The 22,189-nt window shown below is 41.3% G+C and overlaps 1 protein-coding gene across 11 annotated transcripts in view; it reads left to right on the top strand.

The window, feature by feature from the left end:
- The window catches only part of LOC124168997 (rho guanine nucleotide exchange factor 18), a 165,263-nt gene that overhangs the window by 47,966 nt on the left and 95,108 nt on the right, over positions 1–22,189 (top strand). Inside the window, exon 1 of one of the 11 annotated variants that reach the window (XM_046547455.1) lies at positions 13,865–13,964. The exons of the other annotated variants lie outside the window; for them this stretch is intronic. The gene's annotated coding sequence lies outside the window, so the exon portion shown is untranslated. Of the gene's footprint in view, positions 1–13,864; positions 13,965–22,189 lie in introns of those variants that run through there. 11 annotated transcript variants of the gene reach the window in all.

Below are 22,189 nucleotides of genomic sequence, written 5' to 3'. Positions count from 1 at the left end.
TAGGGGAAGTGCCTCGTGGTGAAGGGCATTATATAACCAAACTGTGTGAGAAATAATGATCACCAGTTCAAGATAGAGTGTCGGTCACGAAGGACAAATGTAAAGCACTTCTCCTTCTTGAACGGGACCATACTGTGCGAAAAATCCACTGAGAAAATATCATTCGCCTTGACCGGGACTCAGCAGTACAGACCCGGTCAAGGCGAATGATTTTTTCCCCGTGGATTTTTCGCTCAATTTGTGCACTGCAGATGACTCCTGTAAAAATTAACACCGTGACTAGTCCCGGTATACTTAAATCGGGACCTTACTGGACCGAAACGACGTACCATAAAAAATATTTGAGCCCTGCCTGAAATAGTTAGTTTTTTTTTTTTTTTAATCGGTTGGAGAAGTAGGTAGGTTGGGTGTATTATAATGTTTTCAATTGGTTGAATCGTTTATTCATGTAATCACCAGGCCAATGACCAACTTGTGACAGTTAAATTGAAGTACAAATAATCCCAGCAGATTAACCCAGGTACGTTTTCCCCTGTAGTTAAATACCCCGGTTACCTATACAACACAAACAAATGTGCTGCTAAATTATTAAAGTGTAAATTGGCTGGTTGAGTTGAACTTGGTTTACCGATACAACTGCAACGCGCCTATGGCTCGTCAAATAATGAAGATAAGTGTCAAAAGTGAACGATTTAGAAGGTACCCTTATTTATTCAACGCAACCACTGTTTGTCATGATTATCGCATCTATCGACCTGCTACATCCCTACCTACCATGCTTCCGTTCACCTGTACATATGTATAACAGGCCTGCTGCTACCCAATCCAAGTCCTTTTTGAAATTTAAGCGCCATTATTATTCATCATCATCATTAGTCAACAATCCTAAGATTGTATAAAGATTTTCACTGCTTCTTTTATCAATGTTGGAGATTTGCTTTCGGGAAATGCTGCGCAGCATTTCCCGAAAGCAACCACCAACAATCCTAACATTGGTTTGACGCAGCTCTCCATTCCTCTTTCCAATCCGCTAGACTTTCCATAGCGATGTATTTCTTCTCTTGTAAAATTCTTTATAACTTAGCATATATAATTCATTCTGGGTCGTCCCTTGCCCTTCTTGTCTACCACTTGTTCTTCAAGGATTGTTTTCATCAGGCCCTCATATCATATAATGTGGCCATCGAAGTTCTCCCGTCTTCTCTTTAAGGTGTTGGAATACTTATCTTTTTTCCCACTCTTCTTAGCTCTTCCTCGTTTCTTACACGGTCGATCCATTTAATCTTCATCATTCTTCGGTAGCACCATATTTCGAATGCTTCCACTGTTGACTTCTCTGCTGCTGTCAATGTCCAAGCCGCGCTTCCATAGAGAAAAATACTCTATCTAACGAATTGTTTGCCATTATAATTATTATTATATTTAAAACTCCCGGTAAGCTACTCGTCAAAAGAGAGCGATTTATAAGGTCCACTTATTTACTCAACGCTACCACTGTTCGCCGTGATTATCGCATATCGACCTGAAGTATCCCACGTGCCTTGCTTCCCTTCATCTGTAAACATAACAGGCCTGCTACCCAATCCAAGCCCTTATTAAAATATAAGCGCCGGCCTATTTTTCCTGGTATGTCCTTGAATCCTATGAATTCCCGCTTGGGTCTATTTACCACCATTCGGGGCATTGATATATGTGATTATCAAAGAGGTTAATTGTAAAAAAGGACCAAATAAATTTAAATTCGAGTGTAACAAAGACGACATTATTATATCTAGGGCATGGATTTATGTGATTGAGAAACAAGTTTATTGTAAGAAAGAAACATTTATTCCTAAAGTCGCTTGTACTAAAGATGACATTATTATATCCAGGGAACGGATGTATGTGCTTGTGTAGCAATTTAACCGTGAGAAGTTTTATTTCGCTAGTAGAAAATTTCGCTTGTAGTAAAGGCAACATTATTATTAATTTTACACTGAAACACCCCGATTCGCAACGAGTTGAAAAGAGAAAGATTTAGGAGGCCCACTTATTTATTCAACGCAACCACTGTTCGCCGTGATTATCGCATATCGACCTGCTGTATCCCCACCTGCCTTGCTTCCCTTCACCTGTAAACATAACAGGCCTGCTGCTACCCAATCCAAGCCCTTACTACTCTCTCAGCGGCTGGAGGGGGAGGGGTAGGTGTCGGTTTTATTGACCCGGCGGACGCGGAACAAGTTGTGCTTGGGCCGAGAGAGAGAGAGAGAGAGAGAGAGAGGGAGGTAGAGAGAGAATCCTTTGTCCAAACGGTTTGTGTGTGATCGCTCCGTTTGAAAATGAAACTCGTGGGGGCATGATTGGAGGTAGGGGTGGCGTGACATTGCTCTACGGTTGGGGGTGGGGGCGGAGGGAGAGGAAGGGGAGGGGCGTGTAGGGGTGCTGGAGGGGAATAAGAAATCGATCCTGCCTAACGCACCCTCTCTCTTTCCATTTTTTTTACTCATCTCTACCTCAGTTTTTTCCCTCTGCATATCCCCCCCCCCCCGGTATGATTAACTCAAGACCGATGCTTTAAGCAGGGATGGCTAGTGAAACGAAACGAAAATGTTTCGTCTCGACCCGGAGGGAAACGAAAATGCGAGGCCTAGGTTTAGTTTCGTTCCCGCACGAAATTAAAATCACCAAGGAGTTTAGTTTCGACCCGGGACTAAACTTTTTTCCCCAGGAGCGAAACTAAATTCATCGAAACTCCGCTGCTCATAGTTAAGTTTCGAACCCAGAAGTTGGGTGGAGAGGAAAAGAAGGGAATAATTTCAACCCATTACGTGTGACATACGCGTAGAGAGGTTGAAGCATCGGGCTTAAAAGTCGAATGGTTAGTTTGCTTTCACCGTTCTGATGTTTGTGGTCAAAATATGAGCGCCCCATCCATCCAATGGCGGTAGGTCGACCCTCTACTTCATTAAATCATACTTCGTACACGGTGTGTGGGTAGAAACTAAACCGTTCGAAGCTGAAGCACGTGGTCCCTCCGATGCGAAACATTATAGCTGTGTTTCGTTCCGACCCAGAGTATTACTTTAGTTTCGATCCGAAGTAGTTTTGACTCCGATTTCGTTTCGACCCTGAATTTAGCTCCCCGGGTTTAAATCCATTTCGTTTCGTTTCTAAATTTCGCTCCCGGGAACGAAACTATTGATTTAATGGATTGACTATTTATTAATTTTTACCGGTTTTGACTTTCGTTTAGTTTCTGTCGTCATCCCTGGCTTTAAGGCGGCTCACTACCTAAAACCTCACCTCACTACTCCGACTCATCTATTATAGAGCATTGCATGAAAAAAGTGAATTTGTACGCAGTCACGCGCACTGGTGAAAATTAATAGACACCAAAGATGAAGTTCACTGTGAAAAAAATATTTGGCCCAGTCGGAATTCGTACCCGGATTTCCCGATGGCCGGTCAGGAGTGTTAGGCAGTTGTTCGGTAAAACTCATCCCGAAGTTCGCTCTGGGAAGATGGCTTGGTGGTGTAACTGGCTGACACGACACGATTCGTCTTCCATCTTCATCTTTACCTTCACTACACTTCATCCTTGGTATTTATATAATCTATTTTAGCCTAGATCAACATTTCCGTGTGCTTAGGCAAGTATCGCCTCAAGAATCGGCGCAAAAATTCAGAAATTCAAACACTAGTAGAGAATGTTGCGTGTGAAGCCTATTTTTTGAGGCAGTCAGTCGATGAGGTATAGCTAGAAGGGTATGTTTTTAATTTTTGTGAAAGTTACGTATACTTCATATGGCATGGTATTTGGAGGAGGCAACTCCGAACATGTCATTGGAATCATCAGAATTTTTACGACCAACTGAACTCTTTAATAAGATATAATTGGAATTATTTTTATTTTTTACCTTATTTTAAGGCCAGGATTGTTCTTTAATCATTATTGTTTATATCTTCATTTATTAATTATATGATTATTAAGTGGTGCAAAATGGCCTTAGTCACCCACGTATTCTATAATCTAAATAATACTACTACTACATATCCTTTTTATTTGTAAACGGTTGGAGTCCTTACACACCCTGCCACACGCTTGTTGAGGTGGCTTGCGGGGTAGTATGTAGATGTAGACGAGAAGTGCCGTTGATGACCACCACGATTTCCCATTTCGAAAATTGACATTGCCCTTGGTGACCTTGGTGAATGTTTCAGTTAATTCCATGGGCGCTATCGTTAGCGCCAATGCCATACCTCCACTGCACAAACGCTCAGCAATCACCCACCGAATCAAATCCTATCATCTAGGAGCCCAACAATATGAATCCGCTCAGCTGGCAGTAGCCGCAGCACGAACGCTCACCTACGAAGCTTAGAGGTGAGCGTTTATGCTCCGGCTCTAGCTAGCTAAGCGGACTCGTATTGTTGGGCTACTATATGAGCGGATATGATTCGGTGGGTGTTTTTTGAGCGTTTGGGGAGTGGAGGTATCGAATAGTCAAGCTGACTAGGTTTCGAGTGATGACGTATGAGTACGATATCCTATGATAGTTTCCGAACTATCTCTATGAGAGGAGATATTTAGCGGTCATCAGCGAGTTGAAAAAAATGAGCATTGAATTTCCAATTGTATCTACCTCATATGCCCAAGTCATTAAAGCTTGATTGATGAGCGATAGGTGACTCTTCCGTTGGAGGTAATTTGTTACTTCAAATGAACTTCGTGGGAAATTTGCACATCAATGAACCCGGGAGGAAAATTAAGCTCATTTATCTGAAATGCAAATTTATTAAAATATTTTTAACTTTAATCACCAATGAAAGACCACTGAACCTCTCTCGAATGATTTTTCACGCAAATTCACAAGTATAGTCTGTACCTCCGAGGTAAAAGATACTTTGTCCTTTTTCCTAATTTTTCAGGAGAGCAGTTTTAAGATAAAAAAGTAATCAGTAATTACTAGAAAGGTAGGTAACAAGTTTACAGCATTTTATATCGCAATATTTTTGGTTTGGTATATATATATATGGTATATCGCAATATAACCTTATGGTGATTATTGGTTAATTTTTAAAAAAATCTTAAAACTGCTCTCCTGAAAAATTAGGGAAACGGATATAGTGTCCTTTACCTCCGAGGTACAGAGTTAAACTTTCGTTAATCGTACGAAAGTCACGTGACTCAATACCACGTTACCATTGGCAACGGTCAAAGTAGTGACGTCACCCGCCCTCTGCTAATCCTTATGCCTCGTTCACATTACGATCGTCCGAGCCGTCGTCGGAACTATCGTGCATTCACATTACGATGGTTAAAACCTGTGCTGCCCTCTAGTGCTGACATCTAAAGTGAACAGGAAATTGACGGTTAGCAGAGCTGTTGAGGAATGCATGGAAAAGATATTACTGTGTTCAACGTGTATTTACCGAATAATTTTTCTTCCGCCCATATTCTTCCTTCCTAGGACAAATCCATGAAAAAAATAGAGCTTCACGAGCTTTTCGTCTTTCTCTTGTCGCTTCCGTTTCCGGTCTCCCAGCGCCTAACCATCGTAAAGTGGCAAAGTTCGGAACTACGTCAACTATAGTCAGGACTTGCATTCACACGGCTAGTTCGGTCAACTATCGTTAGGACGACGGCTCGGACGATCGTAATGTGAACGGGGCATTACTCTACAATTAGCCCAGCTTGGTTCGTTGTTGTTTATGTTCTTATGAGCGATTCCTTCCCTCAGTGAGCGGTTCTTTCGGAACTAGTTGATTGAACCGGGGCTCTAATGATGTCACTAAGTCATGAAAAGTGGGCGGCAACATTAACGGTTTTTTCATTATTTTAAACGTATAATTAAATGCCTGAATGAAGAAGATTTTTCTATTTTATATTCTCTTGCGTCAATCATAATAAACCGTCATCGATCCCAAGATTGATTTCAGCTCTGCGCTCAATTTTCCTATGAGCTAATTTTTTTAGGAGTAGGTACTGCAAAAGTCTTGTGCTTCACATTATTCATCACCATCTCTATGTATCTCTTCCGAAATAGGCCGAACTCTGCCGTTTTTCCCGTCAACCTGTCCCTCAGCGATAGTTTGGGCAGTCACTTATTTACCCCCAGAGAGATTCTTTCCCATACTACATCCCGATCTGACCCTACCTGTTTTCACATTCCCCTAGCTCGTACTTACGCCTACTTCAATTCTCTTCTACTCACTACTTCCAAGTTTTGGAGTAAGCTCCCCACCCATGGCAACTCATCTTCATTCCTTCAATCGTTTGAAGCTAAATTATTTTGTTATTTAAAATCAAAGAAATAAAGTGATACTTCACTTTATGAGATCCAACCGGATCAGGTCTTATGCTGCCTGTTTTCTTCAAATCTAAACTGCCAAATTATGATACTCTGTTATGAAGACTGCAAAGGCTATTTTCACTTTAAAAGTCTGAAAGTACTTAATTCTTATTATAATGATAAAAATATTTTTTTTAATCGTTGGAAGAAATAACTGTCATTAGGAAAACATGTATTTTCCTAAAAACTCAGACAGTGAGATTATTTAAATGGCTTTCAATGTTTTTCAACATGCAGAAAATGTCAACCTGACTCGGTTTGGTACCCGCGAAGAATTCATCTCAATAGTTCGCTCGGGAAGAACTAAATCCGATATTACTTGACTTTATCGATACCTCCACTGCACAAACGCTCAACAATCGCCCACCGAATCTAGACCGCTCATCTAGTATCCCTAGTAGTACTAGATGAGTAGTACTAGGTATCGCAATGTATAACCTTGTATTTATGTATTCCTTATTATTATGTAATTTGAATTTATTTCGTGTACGTGCATCTTGTTTATTGACAAGACAAGCTATTTGTATAGTTTTTTGCTCCAAGGGTTACCTCGCAGCACTAATGAAGTTTTCATTCATTCGCAGTTTTCACATAACTCAACTTCAGCTTTCCTTTATCTTCTATGCATTAAATTCTTTTTGTGAATTACGATATCGGGTTTTAGTAAACAACACAATCGCACGAAGACCATTGGGAATTGAACGAGAGCAAATCTCCATGAAACCGCGAACGATCTGGATACGAGCCGCATTCCCAACTTCAGTCTCCTTGAGTTACGCCCCAGCTTCGTGCTCAGCGTGGGCCTGGCTTAAAAGAATCGATCCCTAACGCGCCCTTCGTTTCGCAATTTTTTTTTCTTCCTTCTCTCTCTCCCGAAAGATTCGCGGCGGTGATGTCGTTTTCGTGGAAGAAGGGTTATGAATAATTGATTCGGGGATACCGGGCTTGTGTTCCTTCTCGATTTGACGTCATTTCGTGGCAAACGTCGTGAATCCTGGGAAGAGGGGACATTTTTTATTTAATATTCTGGTATTTTTTTACCTGATAAGGGTGGATATTATAATGGGGACAGAAGATGTTGGAAGTTCAGAGCAATGTTGTCCGTGTGAGTGAAACGGAGTTCGCGAAGATTAACTTGGCCGTAATTCATTCGTAGTATTGCATTCCCAAGATTGATAATATGCTGCCTTTCGTTTCCTAAGAGAGTTCTTCCAGTTCTCTGATGTTCTTCATCCTTGTATTCTTAATGTGACTCAAATACTTTTCCTTTGGCCCTCAGTCAGTCATAGTATTGCTATTCTAAGATTTGTGTACTGCAGTCCGACATTTACCCTTTATGTAAAGGTATTTTAAAAATGCTGCGTTTTCGAAGAAGCATCATTAGTAATTTTGGTTCCTAATGGAATCAGCTATCCATAGTTCAAATTTCGTGACTCATTTTTTCTTAACCCTGAATGATCGAGGCAGAAACCACACGCCAAACCTTCGACCTGAAGTTCCTGTCAGGACAGCCAACGAAACTGTTGTCAACAAGCCAAATGATGCGGAAGAAAACCTGAGAAAATCCTGAGATTAACCAGCCCAAAGTTTCCCATCTTCGACTAGTCCAAGCAACAAGCCTTGCGACACAGCGTATCCTAGCCGATTGTGCCGATGACCTGCTCGAACGCCGTGAACAGATTTCGTTGTCGTCACAACATCCATCCCCCTTCATCGTTGGGACAAAAAAAAACATGGTGAGATTTGTCGGTGTGTGTATGTATGTGTAGCGTTCAGGCGCGAGGCGGGAATCCTACCTGAAGCGTGAGGACTGCTACTTTGGGGGTGGTGTGGTGAGAAGGGTAGGGGAATCACGAAATCAATACCCCCCTCTCCCTTCCTTACCCCTCCCCCTAGCCAAGAGACGAACCTATCCTCTTAACCCCTCCGAAGCGAAACTCCTGTCTCAACGCCTATCGCAACATTCTCACCTGCAATTCCCAGTACCAGAAGTACTTACTCCGTGTTACAGTTGCCGACTTTGATATCTCAATTGTTTGTTTTCTCCCTCGCCGATCATTTACGTTCACAGATACCCCTCTTTGTACACTTCAACTGTAGAGCGTGATAGCCTAGTGGGATTTCATGGCATTCTTATTAAGGGACTGGGGAAATCACAATTTTCTTCAGAAGTCCTATTGATCTCCTAGAAACCAAATAAAGTAAGAAGATTTAAGCGTTATGGAGTGGAATTTTCCCATATTGAAACCAATACTTGAATTTTTTTTCACGATTATAAAATTTATTACGGCCTATAGGTTTAAATGATACCACATCATTTCCAAGGTGTAAGATCAATGTTACTTCATCACCTTGAATATGATGTAGTTACATTGAAGTCTAGGTCGTTATAAGTTTTATAATCGTGGAAAATTGCAAGTGTTTGTTTCCATCCTAGAAAAAAATAGCATTCAAAGTGGAACTACCGTGTTCAGAGCTTCTTAAACTGTACCTATTTTCATACTAAACCGGATGAAAATTGTTAATCTGAGGATTAGCAAGGAAAGTGAAGAGGAACGACGGTGTGCTGGTGAGAAGAGGCAGCTTCTAGTAGAGATACGAAGGAGAGAGAAGGTATGGATGGAGCGAGTACTTAGTGGTGAGGGGATGTTGAAATCAGTGTTAGAGGGTTGAAAGTTGTGTAAACGAGGCAGACAATAGGATTTTTAGATAGAATGAAAGGGAGTAGGCCTTATTATGAATTAAAGAGGGAAGTTGAAGGGAATGGAGACTGCCAGAATAGTTCTTAAATACTCTATGCAAACCTAGCTTAATCGGAAGAATAATTTAATGACAACTCGCCAAATTTCCCCGCCGCCGAGCTATGCAATGATTATGTGGCTGATACTTCAATGGCTGTTCCAAACTCGTCGTAGTTTAGCATTTCAAATTGCAATGCAGGCAACGTAGTTTATCTAGATGGGATTGTTTACCTTCATCGGTAGAATAATTCAATAAAAATAATAAAGATGAGTTTGTTACGATTTTTAGAACGCGCAGAAATAAATTTTATTTCATTTTCAGTTAACTCAATTTCAAGCGATGGACTAGTTCCCGAGATACGACAATTCAAACTAGAGTAGGAATAGAAGGATCAACAACTTAGCTATTTCTACAAAGTAATTTATTGAGACCGACCATGGTTTCGTTACAGAGTAATATTATCAAGGTGAAAAATGGAGGTAAATTGACAGTATATATAGCAGAAGATATATAATATGTATAACCAAACCTTCTGGTATATATACTGCCAATTTACTTGCATTTTTCACCTTGATAATGTTACTATGTAACGAAACCGTGATAATATATGAACCGTGAAATAATAGATTTGTTGATCCTTCTATTCCTGCGATTATGGATTTCCACCAAGTTACGCACGCTACTATTAATTATATTAATTAATCAAACTAGAGTATTTAGACTTAATGCAAGGACAGTAGGGCCTCCTCTGTCGGGCAAGAATGGTTGGATGTTCGTATGTCTTATTCTTTCGTTCGCGGGAGGCGAAGGCAGTTCGGAAGCCACCTCCTGGCGATTATCGCTCCCTTAGAATGGTGGGCGAGAGTGTCAAGCTTCTTGCCGGAAGGGTGACGACGGGTGTATGACCGCCCCGTCGTCAAACGTCACTTCCCCAGGAAGTCGGCAGTCGTTCTTTTTTTTATTCGCCAGCGACGTGAAGAGGAGGTTTGTCTCTCTCGGCTGGAGGAACTCCTTCTCTCCTCCCGAAGGTATTTCCGCAGTTTGATGAGTGCAGCGCGCGAGGAATGTGAGCTCAAGCTGCCGAAAACGCCGAGGCGCGGTAATGGCGGGAGACTCTCGAGTGTTCTTTTGTCTCGCGTGAACGGACGAGGCTCAATTAAGGGTATGAATACGAAGCCGGGAAGCTTCGTTTTCGGATCGTTTTTCTCTTTTCATCGTCCTAATGATGAAGGTTATTGAAGCTGTGGATTCGAGAACGACGCCAGTCCAATTGGCAGGGATTTGGAAGGGAAATTTTCTCCGAATATCTCTGGATCAGCTGGAGCTGTTTCTTTGGTTATGTTTATCCACGAGTGGATATTGCTTATGGTTACAGATCTATCTCGGAGACAAGGCGGAGTAATTCCTTTGGCACCGTTAAAGATGTGCAGAATAAGTTGCTTTTTTTGCAAGAATAATTGAAGCCATGATTTCCTAAACGCCACAATTCCACTTGGCTGGGATTTGGCATGAATATTATATTTAAGTATCTTTAGGTCTACTGGAGTTGTTGCTTCGATTTTTTATGCCGAGAAGGAAATTACATTCAATAGTAATATATCTATCCGTTTTGGTAGTAATGGCTTTGAATGCTTAAGGGATGCGCCGACAAAGTGATTTTCTTCAAGTCTTTGCTGAAAGGTCTTGCCATCTTTTTGAAATCACGGATTCAATTCGTAAAATTCTTTATTTTCTCTTTTCAATGTTTAAGGATGTTATATTGATATCGAAAGTCCGTATCTTCATATCAGTGAGATCATTTTCGTGACGGCATAATGAAGTTACTAAAATTGGGGTTAATTGAAGAAAATTGGTTAGAGATAAAAAAGCGTACATCTTTCAGCATTTATATCTGAAATATATCAATCCTCAATTATTCCCTTCGTGTTTGTTTACCTCAACTATGAATACGTTTATATGTCAAATTTTCAAGCTTAACTTGGTGAAACCATATCTCTGAAGTGCGAAATAAATCAATTCGTAATGTCCCACAAAAATTTTTATTGTTCCGACTCAGGCTTTCGACCAGTATATAGTAATTAGTTACCTTGATAACGACTATATTGATGGCGAAGTTCTAACAACACCTACCTCAAAAATAGCAACTTTTCAGGAGAGTAAAAAAAAACCGATTAATTTCTTTTATTTGCACACTGAAATGAAAAACCAAAAGTTCATAAAACTGAAAAAGAAGCATCAATTTGCAAATGAAGAGTTGTCCTTTGCTTGTATTTTATTTTAAAATGTTGTTTAAATTTGTTTAATATACCTGTCTAATACCGGCCGAATCTGAGATACGTGTTGTTAGAACTTAGCCATCGATATACTAGTCGAAACTCTGGGTCGAAAAAATAAAAGTTGGTGTGGAAAATTACTAATTGATTTATTTCGCATTTAATTAAGTATCGTTCAAATTTACATCGTCTAAAATAAGTGGCGAAGGTAATGGTAAAAATAATCTTAACTGTGCTCACCATTCCACGTTTGAAAGATGCATCTATGGCTTATGTTTCCTTATTGCCACTTTTCACTGATATCGTTTCTGAGAATGCACATAGAAAACCATCTGAAAAATCCAATGTTATGACGCCATTATCTCTGGTTGTAAAAAGAGCCATAAAGATAATTCAAAATATAGGTTATAGCTCCATTCGTTGTTACAATCCAGACATTTCGTAACAGAATTAGTTTCGCTTAATTTCTGTTATCTTGTTAAGCGAGCAGTGTCTACAGCAGTCGTTTCCTTGTTAGGCTAGCGATACCGTTTCCTCTCTTTGTAAAGGTCTTTTCACTCCATCTCAAATGTTGGGATATCCTTACACACATGCCAACTTTGAAATCAACCCAGGAATCGGTCCTTCGTATTATGTTTTCCAGGTATCGAATATGTTACGACGTCCCATTCTACCAGTTAATCATTTTTAACACCTTTTTCGATTGCTTTGTATTATTTACGATAGCCAGTATTTTGGTTGCCATTTTTTAAAACTAATCTCCATGTTTATTTTAAATTATGAATAACAATCGACGATGAGAAAGACATCAAAATAAATTCACACCGCAGCCAAAACAATATCCCTATCAATATGCGATTGTTGTAAAGTATTTCACGGGCCAAAAGCTGGATGCAAATAGAGTAAAACAATTTGAGGATTTATTTGATGAAAAAATGCTACGCAGAAAATGAACGAGAGGTGTGGAGTGCAAGCGGATGAAATAAAAATCATCATCACTGGTCAACAATCCTAGGATTGGTTTGACGCAGCTCTCCACTCAGTTCTCCTATCAGCTAATCTTTTCACACCTACGTAATTCTTCTCTTTCACATCTCTCTTTACTTGTTCCATATATTTTGTCCGAGGTCTTCCTTTTCCATTCTTGCCTTCCACTTGCCCTTCGACGATTGTCTTCATCAGGCCATCATGTCTCGAGATGTGGCCTATAAGGTTGTTCCGTCTTCTTATTAAGGTTTTCATGAGGCTTCTCTTCTCTCCTACCCTTCTTAGGACTTCTCGCATATTCCACTATGGCAATTAATTAATGCCTAACATCATAGCATAGTGAAACTGCGAAATACAGTGAAATACAATAAATTACATTTTATGTAAATAAATTTGTCGTTATGATTCATTCTCGTTCTTTCAAATAGTCGCAGCGTAAGATTTTCGTGGCAATGTTTTGCACTAATACTCATATTTAATTTCAAATTCTCTGTGACAATCGAGATACCGTAAAAATTAAACAATGAAAGTGTTAGAATCAGGGATGGACGGATCCAGAATTTTTTTCGGATCCGGATTCGGATCGGATCCTTGATTTTCGGAGCCGGATCTTTCGGATCGGATATTTTCGGATCCAAATGCATTTTCAAATTCCTGACGCTGAGATTCACCTGATGATTGTTCAATCTCTTAGGAAGAGTCACACTATGTCCCAGTCGTATTTTGCTATTTTTATTTTCCACGGCTGAAATTCTCCTACGTAACCTCTACGAGAGCTTTCAAACAAAACGGTCCATGAGTAGAACAAGAATCGCATGCGACGGCGTATTTGAATCGGAACTATTTCCACCCTTATGGGAATCAGGGAGGGTTGCATTCACTGAAGCTATCATTCAAAATTTCGGATCCAGATCCGATGTCTTCCGCGACTTTGGATCCGATATATCCGATGAAGGGCAATATCCGTGGATATTTGGATCCGAGGTATCCGATCCGACCATCCTTAGATAGAATAATGCATTGTCATCTGGTTCTGAGTTATTCTGAATATTTCAGCTTGATATCTAGTCGGAAAGTGGGTTAAAATTTAGTGGCAAGTTCTGACTCGGACAAGAGGACAAACAAAAAAGCGAGTTTAAAAAAACGTTATACAATAGCCATATGCGTGAGGTCGTGGTATTGCGTCCTTGTCCTCAGGTCAGGCCGTACAAGTCCTTCGCGGGATGTTCACGAGTTCTAGAGCGGCTCGCTCGTCGCTCCGGGCCGCCCTTCGTTTCCGAGTGCAAACAGATCGCTGCTTCGGGGACTTAATGATCGCCTAGGCCTCTCCTCCCCCCGCTCTCCCCTCCCGCACCGCTCAAAGTGCCGTGCGCGCGCGGCGCCGCCGTTGCGTCTTCGTCCCGCGGTCCGCCGCGCCCACTCCCCCGGCGCTCCGAGCGTCTCGGCCGAGCAATGGGAGCAGCGTCGGAGCGCGGCACGACGCATGCCTCGCAGAGCGGCGATCACGGGCGTTGAGGCGGTCTCCAAGGTGCGGTCGGGCGTGAGCAGGGCAGCGACGAGTGCGGATACCCGGGAGGAGAGGCGGCCGTCTTCCGCCGCCAGCAGCCTCCACCGCCCCGCTTGCGATGTGAGCAGTGATTGGGATTGAGGGAATTATAGTGGGCCGGTTGAGCTACCCTGTGGTACACCCTGTTTATGCTTCGTAAATAAGTTACGTCGTGATATTCGCTGCTTGCGATGCGAGCAGTGATTGGGATGGAAAAATTATAGTGGACCAGTTAAGCTACATTGTGGTACACCATGTTTATACTTCGTAAAAAAATTACTTCATGAGATTCCACCCTTCGTTATTTATTATCTTGTGTCGCTTCCATCGCACTATCGCCCTCGTAGGTGGTATTTGCTTTGTGAAAATTAATTTTATTCATTGAAATCTGCACAGGTTGATTATAACAAAATGTGGAAAGCTACGAAGTAATCTTTTCAATTATTATGACTCAAGTCCTCGCAGTGCAATCTTATGCAATCAGATTTATGTTGTGTTTGTGTTTACATCGTGTCCCTCTCCACCCCTCCCGCAATTAGCTCAGTACCCCTCTGCTGCATCTGCGTGATACACCACGCAGCCTGTCGTTAGACGTGTGTCATGGGTTTTGTGGTGAAATTAAGGCGAACATTTCCAAGTTGATCAGTGTTTACATCATTGTGTGTCCTTTCTCCGCGATTGCAGCACTTCTCTCTCCTGGCGCACCTATTGGGTGTGCTTCAACTGCTTGCTACGCTCATCCCGCCTTAAAGACGTGATACACATCTTCATACTCACCCGCTGGGCATTTCATGGGCGTGTGGCAGGGGTTGTTATGACGAAGAATAAATGGAAGTGAAAAGGTGTGAAGTGTAGAGTGTTTGGAGCGAAGCTCGATATGTTGGCCATTAGCTGTCGGTGAAATTAGGTATATTTACTTGTAACTATTCGGGAATTTACCCTGAATATTTTATCTCTTTTGTCAAGCCAAGATATAGAGCCTGCTGTTATAAGAGTGTATTTGTGTTACCCGAGAACGCAAGCATTATAGTGTAACTCTGGATTGGCATGAAGCTGTGCTCTAACAAATCAAGTGTAGTGGAGCCTCCCTGTCTAAAGCCGTCACGATATATGGCCTGAAGTTGGGTGGAATAGGTGCGTTGCATATTGGTTCAAAGTGAAAGTATCTGAGGAAAAAATATAGGAAAGGGATTTTCGGTTGCCTAAGGCGACCATCTACGGGGTGGAGGATATGTGTGGATCTGATTATAGAGTCAGGCTGTAGTTTTGTGATGATGGGTTTTGAATGTGTTTTAATGGTGGAAATCAAGGTGTGTTTTTACGCACTATTCTGTGCGTCATCGCTGTATTTTATTTGCATTTATTCGTCATCCCGGACGGCTTTCAGAGAGCACGAATCGAAACTAATTCCCCTGTGCGGGGAAACCTTGGTCTGCATTAGCTGACCGCTTCAAGGGCGTGTGTGGTAGGGGGTCCACAGCGCACCAGCCGTGAAGGGAGGGGAGGGCCCTGAAGAAGAGTGAAATGCGTAACAATATGGATTGGCGATTCTTACCTGTTTTTGTTATGGTCGTCGACGGGATTACGATGAGACTGTTATTTATTGAACCGTTCTGCTGTCATCATTTGCGTCGTGCCTTCGCGCGCTGATCATCAAATGTGACTTTATTGCTGTCACACCGTTAGTGTGTGCGATAAATTGTAAAGATTTTTATTTCCTCATCAAATGTCACTTGTATGTATCCCATAGATGGCCTAAGCTTCATCATTTAATTAATGCATGGCTCAGTTTTTCTTTCCGATCCGCGAGATATTCCGTTTTCTTTCTGGTTACCTCTAATTTTTCCTTTTATAGTTACGCTGATCGTGAACATGATTTTATCGCGATTTTCCTGTCATTACAGTTATTTTTATGCCTTGTATCGCGAACGCTTTGGTTAAACCGTCGTATGTACGTAAGAGGTGTTACATTCAGTCCTTAGGGTGGTTCATTTATTATTTTGATGCTCATTTATTTTTCATTGTCTTCGAAACGGCTCTCTTATTTTTTGACTGGAAGTTAATTGTTTAGAGCTAAGTGTTGATACTACCCGTTAGGTTTTTTTGAGTGCATCACTTTTGAACTGGCGCCAATGGTTTACTGCTGATATTTTTAATAGTACAATTCTCCAGGGAATAGATTAATTCATATTTATGCGTGTGGAACATGCAGCATAATTATAAATACATATTTTCCTTGCCGAGCTCATGTGATAAAGCGACCATCATTGGCGGGAAATGTGGAGATAAGCTCAATATTGACGAGGAAAAAACGCTAAGTTTTTATCGCTTTGAATACGAGTTGCCGCGAAAGTTTTAACGACTTACTTTAGTATACTTGTTGAGCTGGTGGACTAGTGGGTTTTCATTCGGAAAGGTCAGGATTCGAATGCTGTCTGCGGTAGGGTAATTCGAGCGTTATGTCGAGCGTTATTGATACTCCATTCGTAGAGAGCTTATTAGTTTTAATCTGCGCCTTCCATGGGTATGAGTCTTTGCAATTAGAAAAATTCTTGTGCAAGGATTTCATTATCTATTCTCATCATGCCTTAATTATCTGCGGGAATATCACCGTCCTGCCTGATGGCCTTAGGTTATCTTTATTTCACGGGTAACTGTATGTTCTTCCATTATATATTTCTTACAAGCCATTTACATGTAGTCCCTTGTACTCGTTTCGTATGAAGGATGTTTCATAGATGAACCGCTTCGGTCTTAACGATTGAAATGGTCTCGTCTCTTCCTTTCTGTCGTAAGCGATAATTGTACTCAAGGAAGGCACACTGAAATGTATGAGTGCGGCTATCAATATGCAAATTATATCCGTTGAGTATATTTTCGCTGAACAAATTTTCTAGACCATGAAACCGACTGTGGCGCCAACTCTTTGGAACCAACGTGTTTTCATTTTAATAGCCGTAGTGTTTCACTATTAACTCCTAAAGTAAAACGATTTTTTTCTCTTCCTTGCGTCTCAAATCGATGCTCCATAAGCATGGTCAATTTTTATGGTTGTGTGATTTGGCTAGTTGGAAAGAAAACCTATTTTCTCGTTGCTTCAAACGTCTTTGCTTTTTAGCTTGATAACCTCGTTTGGGATTGACCGTGAAATAAAATTTTGTGGTCAGTTAGGATATGGCGATGGTGATAAGCGTTTTAAAAGCCTTTTTGTTCGTATGATTCTGCCTAAATCATTTTAATTTTACGATAATTTACTCAACCATCTCAGAAGCTTCGAAAGGCGCATTCGGAGGAGGTTTCTAAACTAAATAATAATCGTTAGGAAGTGTTCGGTTGAGGGAATTATACTTTGGCAAAAATTGAAATGTACTCAGATGAACTTGCTGTCGTTATAGCCTTATATTTATGTAATGCAGTGTTACACTAATTTATATTTTCTAGGCATTCTGTATTCCTTTGAACCCTTACTTTGGAAATATATAATGTATTTTGCCCACCATACCAACCTTCATTGTTGCTAACTCCTTACAGATATGCATGCTCCTTGATATAGTTTCGCATTTAAATTATTAGTGAATATTGACCGGATGGACATTATTGGACTGTATTTTTGTTTATACATATCGTATAAAGACTATTGGTTGTCGTCTAATAATTTATTCGAGCACGATAGTTTCCGAAATACTTTGTTTGGTGTAACTACAATTAAATGGTATTATCCTGGCGGAAATGCTGCTTTTACATTAATTTAAGTTAGTAGCCTCATGGTGATTGGTAACTTTTTCGCAACTACTGTGAATGCGGTCGTTAGTCGCGGAGTTTGAATGGAGTAACGTATTTATGTGCATCGTGTCATAATACTAGTCTTTTACTTGAACGCTTTAAGTGCGTTGCTGGACCAGCCTGTCCTCTTAGCCATTTTCCTTTCTACGTTAAAGGATTCAAATCGACATCTCTCCACCTGGTGACGAAGCTCGGTGATAGCATTTGTAAACACAGCTTAGATTAGTCGTGAGAGTTTCAGGTGATGACTTTGTCGTCAGCGAAGTATTTACTTGCACATCGCTTTATTTTAGGAGCTAGAAGTTTCTTTTTATTTCATTTTATTACCACTGCAATGGAATAAAACCATAGATTACGTTTGAAGCCACGTTCCTATGTAAAGAGTATATTTATAAGGAGACAGGGGTGCCGACTTACAAAAAATATTGGGGGGCCCAAACCGGTGATCTTGCCCCGGGAAATTTTATTAGTAGTGAGTTTTAAGTTTTTTAAGCATTTTAGAGGAGTCATATGATCACAATCAGCACCCTGATAACTTGAATCTCGATATCAGGACACTCAGGGGAAAATAGACAAGCCTGACACATTTTTTCCTCACACCCATAACGAATTTTTGAGGGGGCTCGGGCCCCCTCAGGCCCCATGGAGTCGGCGCCACTGTAAGGAGAGTATCGCGGCGCTTTTTACAAAAAAAAATTGGAATCAAAGATCTCTGAGCCCATCCTTCGACTGGGCTGATGAATCTCAGCTGTTGTGAGAGATCAGACGTTAGCTTGTCTGGCCCTGATGTATTTCGATAGTATTCCAATGACCGTAGTCCACTCCTTTTGTTGAGTAGTTAATTTCTGACGATTGTTCCTGGCACTTGAGTGGAAGCAGGTTTTAGCCTATCCAGTTTAATCGAAAAATTGTATTACTAGAAAATAGTATGGCTGGAAGTTATTTTATCGTTCATTCTGAGCGTATCTAAGTTACCTTAGCCGTTGGCGGTTATCTTCCTTTTAAGAGGGATCGGGTTCAAATCCCGGCGGTGGTAGAGTATTTTAATAAATAACCCGATCTATGCTTGAATGAAGTGTGGAGGACATTTCAAGCGTATCCCTTCATCCGTCGGATGGAACGTTAAGCCGTGGTCCCCTTGGCGCCTTTCGTTAAGAGCAGGCTAATGCCGACGCCGGGTTTCTTTCCACCCTTCCTTACCTACCCTTCCCTCATGGCGCAAATGGCCTAAGCTGTCGGTCGCCTCCTCCAAATACCTTACCACCTTCATTTTAGGTGCAGGAAAAAAAACACCCGGTGATGTTCGTCTAAATGTCATCGAAGCTATGGAGATAAATTAAACTGAATCCGGGGGTTTTAGTAGGACCTGTTGATGATTATTCATCTTCATGGTCCAGCTGGGCTTGGGGATGATGATAAGGTGTGCTGTGAAAATGGCATGAAGATGTGGCTTATGTTGTGAAAGACATTGGTCAATACATAGATGTTAGTGTTTGCAGTTTCTCCAGCTACTGGAAAAATCGGGAATTGTGCGTGAATTTTTAGTCCATGTAATTATGAATGAATTATTCGTGAACATTTGCTTCAACCGGGAGTTTCAAAATCTTTTATTTCTGATTAATTTCTTATCAAATTTTGCTGGTTCAACGCCCATTTCATGGCCTAAAACGTGTTTGTCTTTGAACGTGTTTGTAATTTAAAGTGAAGTAGCTTAATAATATTTTTACATCCGCATCGAAACGTGGACGAATGTCAGACAAGAAAACAGAATAGGGTAGTTTCCTTCATCAAAGAAAACGAAAGGCATTGATTGCGATTCGTTACCCACCATTAGTGTATTCATAATATACAAGTTATTTGGTTTTAGAAATACCGGTTTAGACGAATGGCAAGGGTCAATTTTATCCTCATTTGAAAAAGGCCAGATTGGTGCCCATGCGATGCCACTCCACGTGACGTCACAGGGACCTAGTTTCTATACGAGTAGATAGGAGTTTTACGTCGTCTGAGGTTACCAATGCATGCATGAGGCACAGAGCTCAGGGAAAAATGTCTTAATAATCACCTATTAAAACTGGCTAAGGTCGGAAAGTTTTCCTCGTTTGATAAGGTATTAATAATCCTTATTTAAGCCAAGCGCTACCAGCTAGCATGGTACTCTGCTACCTGCTAGCATCCTGCGTCGTATCAGCGCTCAGAGCCTCGCCCCAAGGTCACCTCACTTGCGGCAGCGGGAACCAGAACGACGTCACACGGGAGTTTTCCCGGCATTCATATTTACCCGTCGCGTTTTCGCGCGCTTGAAAATATTCACTTTTCACTTAATCGCGAAAAATAGATATCGTCATTTAAAAATCTAAAAGCGTGAAATACGTACTCCAAGAGTAATAATCTTTCGATTTAGGCAATAAAAAAAATTGGAAACCACCCTATTGAAATCTCTCTTGACTCAAGTTAGATTCAAAGACATGTATACAATGCAGGGCGACGTCTAAAATTTCTGTTACCAAGTGTAAGTCAAAATTAGGAACGTTTACTAATATATAAATGTACTATTATTTAAAAGTATTGAAGTAATTCTGGGCGTTTTGCAATTCTTATCTATCGCAGTAATCACTTAAGATTATCCTGGAATTTTGTAAAATTTCCCAGAAAAAGGGGAATTTCGCTTGAATTTTTCTGCCTAGATTGGCTGGACACCGTGGTTTGAAAAATCAAGCAATTTAGTGCACTCCGCGTGAATTTCTCATGTAATACCATCTTAAAATTTTTACACATGGCCTCTCATAAGTTCTAACCTTGCCCACGCGTTAGCTGAGCGCTGTCGTGCACTCTCTCTGTTAAGGCTGTTTTTTTACTCATAGTAATCTTTCGTCTTTCACGAATCTTAGGTATTTCTGGCCCTGGAAAATGCTCTCCGCTTTGCCTCTGACATTCCAAAGCGTCCCTGTCGTCCTCCTCATGTTTATTCAGCGTTTAAATCGATCCGTTAACGAACTTTGTGCGTGCGCAACGATTTGCTCCTTGTGCCCTGTCTCGACGAAGCCCTTCTGGACCGCTCCCCGTGTTATAACTTGGAGACCGGTTCCATCTATGCCTTCCGTTCTAAAATCGACGTGAATTCTATCACATATATGTAAATAATGTGTAGCGTAAATAAGGACAAGCAATATAACGATAGAAGCAGCGATAGAACAATCGGGTAATCGTGTACGATCGAGAAAATGTCATTATTAGGCGGAATTTTTATTTTATTTATGACCAAACCACCGAAAACAGCCTTTTTTGGCCTTTTACATCGGGTTTTTCAAAATATTTGACTATTAAATATGTATTAACATCCATGCCCTGGATAGGGGCAACCTACCCAGGCAGAGATCGAACCCGCGACCCTAGGTTTGGCAGGCGAGGACTTTCCCCTGCTGCCAACGAGGCCGGCAAGTGTCTTCAGAGTTTTTATAAGTCCCTTTGTTGAGTTGTAGCAGGGGGGTTGTTTGAACAAATTGAGTGCAATCTTGAGACCTAGACGTGTTATAGCGAAAACCGTGTTACGCGATTTCTTGTTAAAGCCTGAATCACACGTTTATTTTTTTCCGTCCCTCTTAATGGTACCTACAGCAATAGGTTTTGAGGGACCAAAAGAGTGATAGCTCGGCCTATCATTTTCTGAATCACACGGTCATTTCCACCGCTTTCCATCGCTTATTCCGTCACTTTCCGTATTTACAAGTGTCGTTCAATTAAACGCCAAGCGTGGCGTTACAATCGCTTTGATAGCGGCCTTGCGTTCTGATTGGCTGAAGGACGGTGCCAGCGATGGTATCAGCGACTGAAAAAGAGACGTGCCGAGAGTGATGGAAAAAAGGGATGGGATTCCCTTCCCTGGAGCCATCGCGGAAAATGATCGCGTGGAGAGGTAATTCTTTTCGCCATCATTAGGGCGATCGCTGGAGCTGTCATTCGAAAGGGATGGAAAAAAATGATCGTGCGGTTCAGGCTCAAGCGAGGTATTCGACTGTTTATTAGCGTAGCCAGGATTTGAAATGGGGGGGAGGTTACCAGAGATTTCGGGGACCTTCAGGGGTGTGTGGAAAAATCCCAGGGCCAGGGGAAAATATTGCGAAAATTCGGGGAAAATTCTGTATTTTTTTGTTGCTGACCACGTGATTTTTAGGACTCAAAAACGTTTATTTTGTCGGAGTATTTATTGAAATGAAGTATAAAAATTTACTTACTCGTTTATGGCGCCTCTTTTAAAGGCTCTAGGAGGAGAAGGATGTAATCTAAAAACTCCCACCCCCCCTGGCTACGCCACTGTCAGTATTTGATCGCTCGCTATATCGCAAAAACCTCGACAAGCGTTCTCTGGACGTGCACAATCATTTGCTTCGTGTCGAGCTCTGTCCTCCGGATTTACGCCACCCCTCTCGTGCATTTGTGGAGGGGAGAAAGAAGAGACTTCGTGTGTGAATGTGTGCGTTTGGTGTTCGATCTGTTTGGGCAGGCCATCGATCGCTGTGACG

Source organism: Ischnura elegans, chromosome 12 (genome assembly GCF_921293095.1).
Source record: "Ischnura elegans chromosome 12, ioIscEleg1.1, whole genome shotgun sequence".
Taxonomy (NCBI): Eukaryota; Metazoa; Arthropoda; class Insecta; order Odonata; family Coenagrionidae; genus Ischnura; species Ischnura elegans.
Note: the sequence above shows the minus strand (reverse complement) of the source record. Positions and strands in the feature narration are given on the sequence as shown.